Below are 12,715 nucleotides of genomic sequence, written 5' to 3' on the forward strand. Positions count from 1 at the left end.
TAAATCAGTTCTGTGGTTACGTCTGAAAGATACTTGTCGACCAACCCTGAGCATTTCCTCTAGTACACGGACGGGCAACATACGGCCCGCGACATGATTTCGAGCGGCCCGCAGACTGTTTTCGGTCTTGAATGATGATATGGTCATATTCTTCCGCAATTCTCCACTGCTTGCTTACTACGTCAAATTATAGCGACTCTGTAGAGGTTATTTTTTGTTTTCGGGCACAAATAATAGTACTTTGTTTCTTTGTGTCCGGCATGCAGCCAGAGTTCAAAGAACCATTACCCAACTTCGATCGAGCACAGATATCTCAGACTTCAACAGTTATAGGAGTACATTAATTCATTGAATATTCCGCTTTGGTCTCTATGCTTCAAACGCAAAGTTTACGTTAAATACGATTAATCCTTGTATAGGTGGATAAATACGCATTTAATGTATCGATTCAGGAATCTGGCCCGCCAAGGACTTAATTTTCCCATATCCGGCCCGCCGACTAGAGAAGTTGCCCGCTCTTGCTCTAGTATCAAGCTAGAGTTTTGTATCAAGTTGTTAGGCCCCTGCTTCAGTATGATTGACTTTGTCGTCGTGTAGAGTAGGCTATTTGTTTCGGGAAACGTATCCGATGGTTGCAACACACAAATCTCAAACCCTTGTAATGAACTATTGTTGCGCATGGGATGACACTTTTAATCGTCGAATATCAAGATTATTGTTTCACGTTCAATGTGAAGTTGCATAGTTGGTTGTTAGATGGTATTATATAGTATTTGTTTTTCCTTCTGCTGAGTAACTTCTATCCGTGCAATCTTTCATTTGAATGCAACCGTTATTTGTTGACACTGACTTTTATGAGGCTAATCGTTACGGGGATATCAGGGTTTACTAGGGCTTACTAGCACATTCGTCAAGTTCGGTCATCAGAAGTGATTTCTACTGAATACCATGTTGCAAGAAGCAATTTCCAAGTAGGCTGCGTAGAAAGTAAGCGATTCAAATTTTTTTACTTAACCGCAAAGGCTGCATCTGTAATCATCAATAGATTGTCACAAGAACTGACAATATATTTTCATCTTTCTACGACACCGGTGTTTCTGTCAAGATTGATATAAAGGTGTATATATTCGTTACTAGAAGATATCGACTCTCGCTACTGTAAATGTTTTGTCCTGCGCATAGATAGTCTTCGACTCCTGGCAGTGGGCGAAAAAGGGTGAACATGTAGCGATTGGCACTTTTCGTGTGATACGGAAAACAGGGTTTCAATCCGTCAGCTGTTGTCGGAAGAACCTTATCCGGGAACGACGATTGCCTGCTAACTCGAGCTCACTACGCTGCGCAACGTGTGTGACAAATCACGCGCAAATTTTATCACCACGATTTCGGTCTCCTACTGCGACTGATGTATTGCGATATTACATAATAGTCACGAAATCCCTGATAATCACGCAGCATTTCAGGATTGGGGGTCTTCGTATTTCGCGTCGACGTCTTCGTTGAAGTCTAAATAGTAGAAATAGCAGTAGTGAGTTTGACTGGGAAAAGCACCGAGCACGTAAGCACTGGGTAGTGGGAAGTGTCGATGTTATGCTACATATATAAGGTGAGTGATAGTGCTGTGCATAATTGAGTACCCGGGGGATTCGAGTATTCAATTACCGCCTATTATGACCTATTATTACCGCTTATTATGACTTCAGAAGTTTGAATATTATAGGCATACATTGTACATTATTGCACCCCCGTGAAAAAAACTAATGCCGGTTACATGATAGCATAATTTTGTATTTCTTGAACATGGTTGTTTGGCAGCGCTTTCGGGCAATGAGAGATATATGGAATTATTTTTCGCCTGCACCATCGAGATGCTTTGACGATGGAGATGCGATACGGCCTTCATAGTAAGGTCATCTAGTCTGCACACCCGGTTTTTCTCCATGCTATCGATGATTGCTGAGCGCCTAGCAGGATAGCCGCGGATACCAGTTTTCGAGTCTTTGATGTGACCCGCCGGGGATTGAACCCACAACCTACCGATCGGGAAGCCGGACGCACAACCATTACACTATCTCGTTTGGTGATGCTGCGCATCATCGTCACCAGTTAATTAATCATTTCAAAACACTAAACAAGATTGCGATACAATGAAAAGATGGGAAGTTGTCAAAACGACTAAGATATAGATATAAACCTGATTGATTGATTGATTGATTGATAGTCTTTGGAATCAGGCGCCCGCCTGGGCCTATATCGGCGGTTCACGTAGGCTACTTCTTTGACTCATCGCCGCCTATAAGAAGCTAGATGTCATCGCAAACGATGTAGACCAGAGGTCTCAAACTCAAATGTGGTCGCGGGCCATTTTTCCAGTTTTTGACGACGCCGCGGGCCGCAGCATCAATAAGGCTATTCCATGTCTTTCCAAGTAGGCCTTCGTTGACGGGATGAAGTTGTGCTATTAAAAATGAGCTGATACCACAGACTGACATTCAACACACATCATAGAAATGTGATTTACTCTTGTATCAATTTAGACCTGCCATGAAAAAATCATCACATTTATAACTATTTTAATAGAAATGTTGTTGTACTTGATGTATATTAATTATAAGATATAGACGCCATGTGAGCGGAAAAATAAATAATGTTATCATAAAAGCTATCACGTTATAATTTTGCAGCTACTATGAATATTGTGAATTTAACAGATTGATAATAATAAAGATTGATCTGATATCAAAGCATTTGGGGTTCAGCAATGTAGCCCAATCCAGGATTCGGGTATACTCCTGATAAGTGGGTTATTAAGCTCATGGTCAATTACCATCGAATATAGAGCAGAAAAATAACACTATAAATATAATAATGAATGTGTCATAGGTATTGGAATGTCGGAACGCCGAACAACCCATTGTTGTTACATCTTGGAGCGTACCACTACGGCACTCAGTACCTTCAAGTAGCCTAATAACATGATTTAGCGACCCAAGATGTAACTAATAGATTGCCAATGGTTGCCATAACTACTTGCTTAGTAAGCGAAATACCATGCTGCGACCTTCTGGTCTATTACTATTCCCATGACTCCGTGTCCACTCGGGTCATTTTCATTTGGCCATTGAGTCAGCCCGAGTCGGAGTAATTCTAATAAAGGTCGCGTCCAAGTCTAACTCAAAATTTCAGTCACGAATCGTTTAAGCATAATGCTGTAAACAACTATCGTCTAAGGGTCAGGGTTTATCATCATGAATTGGAAATATGGCAAAATAGTGAAACTTCTACTGCATGGACGCGGATAGTGAAGTTTAATGAATAGTTCCAGGCTTTCGGAGCAATTTAAGAGCGAATTTTCACTTTAAAACTTGAAAAGATATATGTGTCACTCATGTAATGTAAAATTATTGAAAATCTAAAATGTCGTCGCGGGCCGCACAAAATGATCTGGCGGGCCGCGTGTTTGAGACCTCTGATGTAGACTACTACTTTCCCGTAGTATTAAAGCAGAGGTCTCAAACACGCGGCCCGCCAGAGCATTTTGTGCGGCCCGCGACGACATTTTAGATTTTTATTAATTTGACAATATATGAGTGTCACATATATCTTTTCAGGTTATAAAGTGAAAATTCCCTCTTAAATTGCTCCGAAAGCCCGAAACTATTCATCAAACTTAACAATCACATCAATTGCAAACGCGACCATGCAGTGGAATATTCACTATTTCGCCACATTTCCAATTCATGATGACAAAACCTGACCCTTAGACGATTCGTGACTGAAATTTGTGAGTTGGACTTGGACGCTACCTTTCTTAGAATTGCTCAGACTCAGGCTAACTCGATGGCAAAATGAAAATGACTCGAGTGGACTCGGAGTGACTCAGAATGCCGTGAATTTGTTAGAACCATGGACGCAACAAACTAATCGCGTATCAGGGGAATAGTAATAGATCAGAAGGTCGCAGCTTGGTATTTCGTTAATTAAGCAAGTAGTTATGACAACCATTGGCAATCTGTTAGTTACATCTTTGGTCGCTAAACCATGTTATTAAGGCCACTTAAAGGTACCGAGTACCGTAGTGGTACGCTCCAACGATGTAACAACAATGGGCCGTTCGGCGTTCCGACATTTCAATCATCAGGACACATTCATTAATATATTTATATTATATTTATATTTCTCGTCTCCTATATTTAAAGATATTTGGCCATGAGATTAATAGCCTACTTTTCAGAAGTATACACGAATCCTGGATTGGAATTACAATGCTCAACTTGAAAATGTTTTGATATCAGATCAGTCTCTATTATCAATCTGTTAAATTCAAAATATTCATAGTGGCTGCAAAATTATAACCCGATAGCTTTTATGATGGCATCATACATTTGTCCGCCCATATGGTGTCTATATCTTATATATTATTATATATCAAGTACAACAACAATTCTCTTCAAATAGGTATAAATTGATGATTCTTTTCGTGCCAGGCCTAAATTGATACCAGAGTAAATCACATTTTAACGATGTGTGTTTACTGTCAGTCTGCTGGATCGGCTCACTTTCAATAGGACAATTCATTCCCGTCAAATAACGCCTACCTGGAAAGACATAGAATACCCCTATAATGCTGCGGCCCGCGGCGTCGTCAAAACCGGAAAACTGGCCCGCGAGCACATTTGAGTTTGAGACCTCTGTATTAAAGTATGTTTTGTGTAGGCCTACACGTTTCACTTTCAAAAGTAGTTTTTATCAGAGTTGTAATGACTCGAGTCGAGTCGCGATTTTTTGGTGACTCGAGAGTAGAGCCCGACCGATTATCGGCTCGCCGATAATATCGAGTCGATATCACGCTTGGAGAGAAATATCGGTATCGGCCATTGAAGGTAAAAAGATATCGGCCATATTCATGACGTCACAACATGGTGGCAGGGAGTCAGAGAAATCGATAGAAGACGTGAGGACGGTAAATTATAAAAATAAATGGCCAAGCTGCATATAGTGCATACTGCATACTGTTATGTTATGTTAGCTAACCACCGTTATGCCCCACTGACTTCGTGGGAATCCCCCTGCAGTAATCGATCACCAAAGCAGAGAGCAGCTGGATGGATAGTTGTCTGCAGAAGATTTCAATCACTAAGAGAAATGAGAACTCCAATCATGCTGGACTGACCCTCGTAATGATAGAGAAAATTGTCGCGTCGAAACATTTCTCGGTTCGGTACCAACAGAGCTTATTATACCGGTAATGTATGAAGTCGTCTGACTGAGACCTGCGGCTGCGGAGCCGGAGCCACCATGATGGGAAATATGCGAGCATAGAGGGCAAGAAAATCAAGCAAACGTGGAGTAAAGCCAATAATTGATACGAACATTTTCGATTCCATGATGACATTGGCCAATTCTGACAAAAGAGCGTAAAATAGTGATCGATTGATTCTTGATTGTTGAAATGCTGGTCATGGTCAAGGCCCAAGGGCCAAGGGGATGGGTGGAGCAGTTGCAGACGTGGACAATTTGAGTTGTTTTGCACATTCTCATCAGCTATTTGTTAATGATGTGCTGAAGGCTCCAGGTGCATTGCCAGAAGAATATCAATATAAAAATCAATATTTGTTGAAACCATTGAAGGAAAGATCCCCTGCAAGGGAGCTGTGAAACCGAAATGAAGAAAGATTTCCAATTCTTGCTGTGCCACTAACTATGGTACCAAGTGAAAGACCGCTCACTGTGTTTACTGTTTAGTACTATATACATCATCTATGGAAGACCACAGAAGTTCACTCCTTGGAGAAAGGGCCAAGAAATTGTGCTTCGTGAACTGTAATCTGCAACTGATTGGTGCTTTTGATATGTTTTTATGGTTCCTTGATCATTTATTTCATGTTCAAGCATATCAATGGCTGTAAAGTTGTTAAAAGAAATGCTCTTAGGTGTTAGATATGGGCCTTGTGCTAGATTTCATATCTTTTGAATATCGGCTGAATATATCGGGGTTATCGGTGGAGGTACTGGATATCGGTCTTATCGGTATCGGCTCAGAAATCCAATATCGGTCGGGCTCTACTCGAGAGTCATTTTATTGAAAATTGAAATTGACTCGACATGTACTCGAGTCATTGCGCATGACTCGGACTAAGTCGTATGACTCGAGACTGGGTCTAGACCAGGGGTTCTCAAAGGGTGGGCCATGGCCCACTGGTGGGCCACAGGAGCATTTTGGGTGGGCCACAAAGCTATTTAGAAAATTTGTTATGTATAACGCTAAACCAATATTCAAAAATCTTTTCATTCGACTCTGATGAGACGTAGTGGCACGTATGGAGTCAGCATGTACAAGTAGAAAACGGGAGGGATAACGGCAGATTTTTCCATTGGTTATGACAACCTACGGCTAACAGTAATTAAATAATTTGGAGTATATAATAATTGGAAGGTAAATCTGAAATAACCAAGTACTCCGGAAAGGGTCATATATCGTATGCCATTGAAAGAGGTGTGCAATAAACTCGGAATGAAGTGTAATTGTTGAATAGATTTACTGTACTTCGGCAAGTCGTATTATTGTAAGATAAAAATAGCCGTAATTGCGAATTATCAGCAACTTCTGGTGAAGGGGTACTGCACGACCGCAACGAATCGTAAACGAAGCGCATTAATCTTTGGAGTCGGTTTAAATTGTGCGGTCTGGAAACCATTGTACATAATGTAAGAGTCACATGAATTGAGTGTATCATTGGATTGAATATTCTGACATCGCAACTGCAGTTGGTTTGGTGCAAGACATAGGCTACAATGTACATTGTAGAGCATGCATATTAAAAATGCTTTCTCCACTTCTTTGTAGTAACCTATTCATTAATGAATTGTTTGAAGCTGGCCCAGAATGATTATATTATTCCCCACAATATAGTGGAACTAAAACCCAATCACACAGTGGATGCGGGGATTTGATCATTGTGTTTCGCGACGGGAATGGAGCAGCGGACGATAATATACACAGGAGATTTAGCCTATGATCTACCAGGGTCGTAACTGCCGCACCCAAATCCCAAAATTGAGGGAGCTCGAAGGGGCCCAAGATTATTTTGTTGGTCGTTTGTTGGAGGATAGTTTATCCAACTTGAGAATTTTCGTCGCACTTCGTGCGATTTAATGTCCCGGCAGGTCTAGATTTGAATGTCATCAGCAGTAAATTCAGAGTAAAATGCGCATATTCTAGAGAAGTAGGCATATCGGCGCCGTCGATTAACACGCATTGAACGGGATTATGACTCTAAGAAAAGAGGTGGGCCACAGCACATTTTCAAACCGGAAAATAGGCCACGGCCAAGAAAGGGCTGAGAACCCCTGGTCTAGACAGTCATTTCATTGTAATTTCGAAGAATAGTAAAGTTATCACACGATAATTATTTCGTCTATCAGTAGCCTACTAATACTTGGAAATACTAGCAGTAACTGTTAAAAGTAGGGAAAATTAACATATCATAAATGCAAACCATTCGATATCACCAAACAGGGCTACAAAAAGTGGGTTTGACGAGACTTTAACTGGAAACAGAGTAGTCAACACCAATGTTCCCTCTAATTTCTGACGAGTCTGCGCACACGCACCAACTCACTGCGCAGACCCTTGGACAACAGTGCGTAACGACAAAAAAAAAGGTCATCACTTCGGATTTTTTGTGCGCAACTTTGATTTTCTGTGCGCAGAGACCATCTCAGCGCTCCGCATTTGCGCACGTGCGCAGCTTAAAGGGAACATTGGTCAACACGATGACTCGGACTCGACACTCTGCTCCGTGACTTGGACTTGACTCGGTGGTGAATTGAAAATGACTCGACTTGACTGGAGTCAAAACTATAAAAGTGAGATTTACTTGTGACTCGAAACCTTGTGACTTATTGGTTACAACCCTGAGTTTCTTTTTTTTGTCGCTGAAATACTAATTTTTGTCTACTAAATATTGCCAAGTGATTCACTTCAACGACGCGTCGCTACGAAGTTGAGATAATTGGTCAAATGTGAAGAGATTTTCCCGATTTCGTCATTTATTACCTTTCTCGGGCTAGAACGAGTCGAGCAAGTAACCGTATTTTTATTAGCATCCATTGAATTTGGTTAGTAAGCAGACTGTATATTAAATAAAACTGACTGAGCATTCTAAAATCCTCGTTACCCTATCGTCCCCTGTCCCTCGACATCGCCCAGTTCGTGAAACACTGTCCTAGACCGATGAAAGATGCACAGCGCAGAGTGCTACAACGCGTTACGTGTATTGGACACTGTGATACCACCAATCAAGGCTTCAGGGCTTTGGAATCGTGTGTTTAACACATTACCTCCAATATGTATGATTCTTCTCCGCGATGGAAATCGAATTTTCCTGCCGATTCTTCTGCCCCAAGGCGCCCAGGTCGGGAGCCTAATAAGACGACAGCAGGGGGTCGGTTCGCCAGGGGGCGCGAACCTGATCGCTTCACACTCCAGCAGCGCGAAGCCAGCGATTAATAGCACCATCAGAGCCTTCGAATTCATCTGAATAGATATCAGGTTATTGTGGCATGTAGGTAGAGGCATGTGTAGGCTACGTACTAGCTTACATGCAGTAACATAGCCTATGTGCTTATCTAGAGTAATTCGGAAGCCTGACTGCTGAGAAACTAGCCGACCGCAAGGAGAAGGTGTAGTTTATATAGGCTACTGTAATACGAATCCATACCTTTCTTAGCCTCATTAAGATGTAATTGCGTGAGCGCTATCGACGGACTCTTATAATGAACCGACCGGTGCATCATGCAGGATGGTAAACCACTACCAGCATGAGTGAATTTCCGTGCGCTGTAAGTATAGTTGTCTGTAAGAGCACAGTTTTCTAAGAATTCCAGGAAAACTACTCGGAATTTACGGCGTTCGCATATCAATATGGTTGCCATGCCATATGGCCCCGTGGACGCCCAAATGTTCTCCGCCTTTACAGCTTTAAGAGGCAGACGATCGTACCGAGGCAACTAAAATATGGCATAATGTAAAGACATCTGGATTTCGATGGCAAGGGTGGCCAAAAATGTAAGTGGGGACGGGTCTTTCGGAAGTCAAGTTGAAAAAATGACCTATATTAGTTAGTTAGTCAATCCATCAATATTAGCGGTAAAATTTTCAAATTTCCCGTATTAATGAACGCTATCATATTTGGTAACTTGTAAAATGTGTCCTCTTTATTGGATGACACAATACGGTAGCCCTGCTTATTCATATATATAGTTATCTACAGTGACGTGCGGTGAAGTTCATGGCGATTCCTTGGCGATTTGCAGGTGGTTCCAGTCCTCTACGATTGTTGATATTCGGATTCTCGGAATCGGCGCGACAATATAACAATGGAGGATCTGTAAAATGTACCATCCCACTTCATCTGTCTCTGTGGTGTCAAGGTCGCACGACATCTTTTGTTAACCACTTGCGAAACTTCTGGCACGCATTTCTTCACTATTGCACATTGTAGGCTTACCATATTTTGGAAATGTAAAAAGAGGACACTTTTTCAGAAATTTCAGACATGCAAAACTGGAGAAGAATTCTCAAAAACCGGTAAATTTTTTCCCACTTCGTGATCGGTTGACTAATAAAAAAAAAAGGTCATCACTTGCGCTCAGAGCTCAAAAAAACGATTTTCTTTCCACATTGCCAGGTGGATGACTAAAAAAAAAGGTCTTCTTTTCGCTCAGAGCTAAAATCGCCGCTTTTCCCTCCGAAATACCCGCCGAAGCTTCACTTCTGCGCTAATTTGTGGCATATCACTCGCAATTTCCTCTAAATCTGACCTAAATTTTCAAAAAAGAGGACAAAATCTCAAAAAAGAGGACAAAAGGGCGTCCTCCGAGGACACTTTCAAAAAAGTCAAAAAAGAGGACAAATCCTCTTAAAAGAGGACGTGTGGTAATCCTAGCACATTGTCGACTCTAATTCGAAACGACATCTTATTTCTTACGTTACAATCAAGATAATAACACAATGTTTGCATGGAGTATAGGCGTAGCATGGAAAACTGAGGCGTAGTTTACGTTGCGAAAGACTAAGGATATTTAGAACTATATTATATCTCTGGGAAAATCCAAATATCCAGCTGTTATACCCCCTCTCATGACAATTAGTGACCGAGATTTTGATCGACAAATATCCAGATACCATGCACCCTGCGTGAAATGTGAGATGATTTATCTATCGAACTGAAATCGGTTTGCCCACTGCTGAGCCAGAATCAGATGTAATCTGACTGCTGGCACTGGGTGGCGGTCGAGAAAGTATAGTGAATTAGGGATTGGCGAGTTTCGCGTCAAACTAATACCAGGGCATCAACCGTTTGTCATAAGAATGTTACTCGGAAACGCTGACTGTCTGCTAACCAGTGGCGTAGGGACATATTCTTCGGCCCCTGGCTTTCTTTGAAAATGCCGGACTTAGCAGACAGCATCATATTTTGAAAGAGTTTCATATACAAGCAATCCTTTCAATATAAACGATTACAAATACTGTGCCGCGTCTCAGCAGTTCTATATTGCTTGAGAAAGAATCCTCATTGTATCAGCGTGAAGGCCAACAATGTAAGACAAAAATGGAGAACAAATGTATTAGGCAAATTTAAGATCAATTGCCTCCACAAAATTGAACTTTTCGAGCTTTCGCCGAGGCAAAATCAGCGATAACATCGTCACAATCAAGTTTTTGAACGAATAGTCACAGTCTGATTAATGATAGCCGATCATCATTCATGGTAGAACGTAAATACGACTTTTTGATTTTGAGCTTTGAGAAACTCCTCTCACGGCTCGCAATTGAAACGCCAATGGTAAGATAACTTATCAGATACAGACATGAATATGGTGTCGAGTCAAGTAGGTGTGATTTACCTAACCACTGTAAAACATCAAACGCTGTTGCATTACGATCAAACGTGGTTTCACTGCTTCGCACCGGCCTCTTAAATCTGTGAATTTTCACAGTCAAATCCTAAAAGTCCATATCTCCGTGCTGTGTACCTAGGGTTATGACTAGAAAAAAAAATTCGCCTGTAGCAGGAATTGATGAGCATTTTGGTATAAATTAAAAAAATTAATATCATTTTGTTCAAATCGAAAAAAATCTCCCGCACAAACCAACTTCAATTTTCGACACTGCTCCAAATATAGAAAAAATTACAATTCAAAGGTATTCTTTGCTACAAATTTAATCTTCATATACATGTCCTTTTGCACTTCTGTTAAAGTTCATCCATCAATTTAACTTCTCTTTCTGTTATTATGTTAGTGCCAGGGACATCTACAACGCAAATATCCGACTTCCAATGGGATTTTAAGGCACTTTATCGCTGCAGGACATTCGAGCGCAAAAATAGCAGCAAATAATCTTTGGTATACTCTAGAGAAGTGGTTCCCAACCTTTTTATTCTAATTCCCCACTTCCGATTTATTCCGAGCCTTCATTCCCCACCTAAAATCTCTATATCCATATCTACCCTTTATAGTGCTACCTTAAATAAAATTTTGCAAGACTTTGCTTGGTAGTAGTTAAGGAATTGATCAGCACACAATAAAATTAACGCGGCGGTGAACTGGTAACCGTGAACGCACCTCCGTAAATATATGTATCCAGGCCGGCGCGCAGCCAACAGAAAAATAGGAGGGGTTGAAAATTTTCCAAAGGTTGCGGGGTTGCATCAATTTACCTACGTAAATGCCGCATAATACATGGGTCAGATAGACTGCTTGATGTTGACGATTTATATATATATAAGCCGCCGTAAACTACAGCACTGTCGCACAATACCAAAATAACTTGAAATAACATTAATATGTAATCTCATTGGTACTGAGTCCGGATGTGCTATCAATTAGCGAGTTCACGATCTCCCTTGAATACATGTTCAGTAATATGAGCTGTTATTACAACGAATCAGAATTTTTCTACCACTGCGTTTCGTGACCGATGATGGTGCACAAATGAATAAAAACATTTCTGGAGGTCACGTGTCGTTATCCAGGCGATTCTCGCTAATTGGAGGCACTGATAATATTAATCGCTGAATTGCAAATGAGCTATGAAATATTCGGTCGGCATTTCAAAACGACATTTAATAAAGGAGAATATTACTGTAAAGATTTTTTCAAAAGTGAGTCGATATTCCCCACTAGAAATCCCGAAATTCCCCACCAGTAGGGAATTCCCCACCGTTTGGGAACCACTGCTCTAGAGCCCGATCGATATTGGATTTTTGGGTCGATACCGATAAAAACTGATATCTCACACCTTGACCGAGAACCCCAATACATTCAGCCGATATTCAAAAGAAGTTGGATATACATAAGCACATTTTCAAAGCTTCAGAGCATTTATTTGAACATCTTTACAGCCATTGTTATATTTGAACATATAATAAACTAGAAAGGCTACATCTGGGCACCTGTTAAGTGTAAGCTTGTGACATATATCAATATTCTCAATCTAGCGGTCAAAGATTATAGTTTTCTGACTTCCTACCGCCATGTTGTGACGTCACGATAATTGCCGATAATTTTTCAGCTTCAATGGCTGATACCGATAATTCTGTCGAAGTGTGATATCGTCCCGATATTATCGGCGAACCGATAAACGGTCGGGCTCCAGTATATTCCGTCTATAGACATCTGGTTAGAATACAGGCTTCCTGACACTCAT

At 41.0% G+C, this 12,715-nt stretch overlaps 1 long non-coding RNA gene across 1 annotated transcript; it reads right to left on the bottom strand.

Annotated features, from left to right (window-relative positions):
• Positions 1-1,383: 1,383 nt before the first annotated feature.
• On the bottom strand, positions 1,384-10,494 carry LOC145443810 (uncharacterized). Its single transcript, XR_013916542.1, has 3 exons — positions 8,724-10,494; positions 8,344-8,539; positions 1,384-1,506 (listed from the first exon to the last, which is right to left on the bottom strand). It is a non-coding gene; the product is annotated as an uncharacterized LOC145443810 (long non-coding RNA).
• Between the last annotated feature and the right edge of the window lie 2,221 nt (positions 10,495-12,715).

Source organism: Botryllus schlosseri, chromosome 7, assembly GCF_051294905.1.
Source record: "Botryllus schlosseri isolate E-star chromosome 7, Bs_hap1, whole genome shotgun sequence".
Classification (NCBI taxonomy): Eukaryota; Metazoa; Chordata; class Ascidiacea; order Stolidobranchia; family Styelidae; genus Botryllus; species Botryllus schlosseri.